The 2,051-nt window shown below is 36.6% G+C and overlaps 1 pseudogene; it reads right to left on the bottom strand.

The window, feature by feature from the left end:
* Positions 1-1,280: 1,280 nt before the first annotated feature.
* On the bottom strand, positions 1,281-1,499 carry LOC125110395 (anaphase-promoting complex subunit 13-like; annotated as a pseudogene).
* Positions 1,500-2,051: the final 552 nt, after the last annotated feature.

Here is a 2,051-nt window from a genome sequence, read left to right as displayed (position 1 = left end):
CAGACGTGGCTCGGATATCGTGTTACTGTTGCTCTGGTGTAAGCTGGTGGCTGCAGCTCCGATTCGACCCCTACCCTGGGAACCTCCATATGCTGTGGGTGTGGCCCTAAAAATACAAAAAGACAAAAATAAATAAATAAAACAAAAGGCTCTCCTCCTAAACAAACCTCCTCTTTCTAATTTTGTATTTGTTCTATTCTTCCCTTAGCTGTGCTAAAATCCAACACTCAGATTGCAGTCTAGTCTTCCTGGTATGGAAGCCACTTTTTCCTACATGCTTTAGAGATTCTACTTATCTCTACTCTCTTTCAAAATGGGTTGATTCTATGTTTTAGCTCAATTTCTAACTAAAAACAAAAAACAAAGAGAGATCTATTTTTCATTCATTTTTGTTGTTGTTCTTCATTGTTTCCAGTTTTTCAATGATGTATTTGGAAAGGTAAGCAGGGCCTCTTCCAGCAGCAGAGTTTATAGTCTGGGTAGAGAACAAGAGAGACAGGTTAACAGAGGTAAATAATTCCAGGATATGAATGTCCATGAATGTGTCTTTCAAAATATAAGTACCTTTTATACAAATCTATAACTAAATACTGACTCCATGGTGTTTCGGTTATATATAAAAGAGCTTTGAGAAAATAAGAAATCCTTTTACCAGATCAAACTAATAGTCTACTTAGCCAAATGTCTTTTCCAGTAGCCCCAAAAGAAGTTACAAGGATAACAAAGGAAATTATCAGATAACTTTTAATCTTTAAATTTAGCCAAAGTTTGAAAATACCGTAAGTAATTTTAGGAATCCCAGTAATCAGTGAATGGGCTATCCATATATCCATTACATGAACAGAGGTCATACACATCCACTAGGAATGCTTCTCAGAACAAGGGTATATGAGAAGTTTAGTGATACTCCTTATGTCCAGCTTCCTCTTTCTTCACCTTCCCTCTTATATTTTCAATCACCTGAACAAGATAAGCAGTAAGGAAGTATTAAAATCTGATAGTAAAGCAAAGTCAGAGCTAAAGGCAAATGTTGAGTGAAATACATTCATACACAAGCTGGTAAATGAAGAACATTAGATTCAAAGTGCCAAACATTTTGCATTCATGAGAAATCTCAACCAGTTTCTCAATCTGGTACATATTTTCACATTGCACTTTGCTGCCTCAAAACAGGCGGGTATACATTTTTGAGTGTTGATCCATCAGTAAAATATTAAAATTAGACTGAAACATTTTCTATGTATTTTTCTAAACTCCATCCGTGCACAAAGAGCCAGGCATCAGTTTCCTTTGAGGAGAATGTTCTCATGGTATTGTAAAGATAGATTGGTCCACTTTTTTCTCCTTCTTTAACAGATTCTCTGGCACCAACATTGTCCTGGTCAGGTTTAAAAAACTTCTTCAGGAGTATTGCAACATCCTTATAAGGCAGCTTGTCTCCTTGCGAAGCATCATCAATTAAACCCAGGACCCTTCCATCTCTCTACCTCACTGTCCATTCTCCTGTAACTTTGGTCTTGCCAGATCAGCACCCAGCCTCAGTATGGGACCCACTTTTGCCAGACCACACCCTCAGCATCATCCTATTTTCCATTTTTAATAGAAAATGTATAATTAAAGTCTTAGCCAAAAATCCCAACCAATTTCCAAAATGTAACTAAAATTGTGTTAGAATGTTAAATGCTTCAATACTTCTATAACAATTAAGGACAAACATCATATGATATCACGTATATGTGGAATCTTAAAAAAGAAGCTACAAATGAACTTATTTGCAGATCATAAACAGACAGTCTTTGAAAAACTTATGGTTACCAAAGGGGACAGGTGAGGGAGGTGAGAGGGAGGGACTGGCATATTCACATTGAGGTATATGGGATGATTGGCCACTGGGGACTTGCTGTAGAGCATAGGGACCTCTACCCAATATTCTGTGATGATCTATATGAGAAAAGAATCTGAAAGAGAATAGATATATGCATATGTATGACTGAATCACTTTTTTGTGCAGCAGAAATTATCACAACCTTGTAAACCAAATATACTTCAAT

Source organism: Phacochoerus africanus, chromosome 10, assembly GCF_016906955.1.
Source record: "Phacochoerus africanus isolate WHEZ1 chromosome 10, ROS_Pafr_v1, whole genome shotgun sequence".
NCBI lineage: Eukaryota > Metazoa > Chordata > Mammalia > Artiodactyla > Suidae > Phacochoerus > Phacochoerus africanus.
Note: the sequence above shows the minus strand (reverse complement) of the source record. Positions and strands in the feature narration are given on the sequence as shown.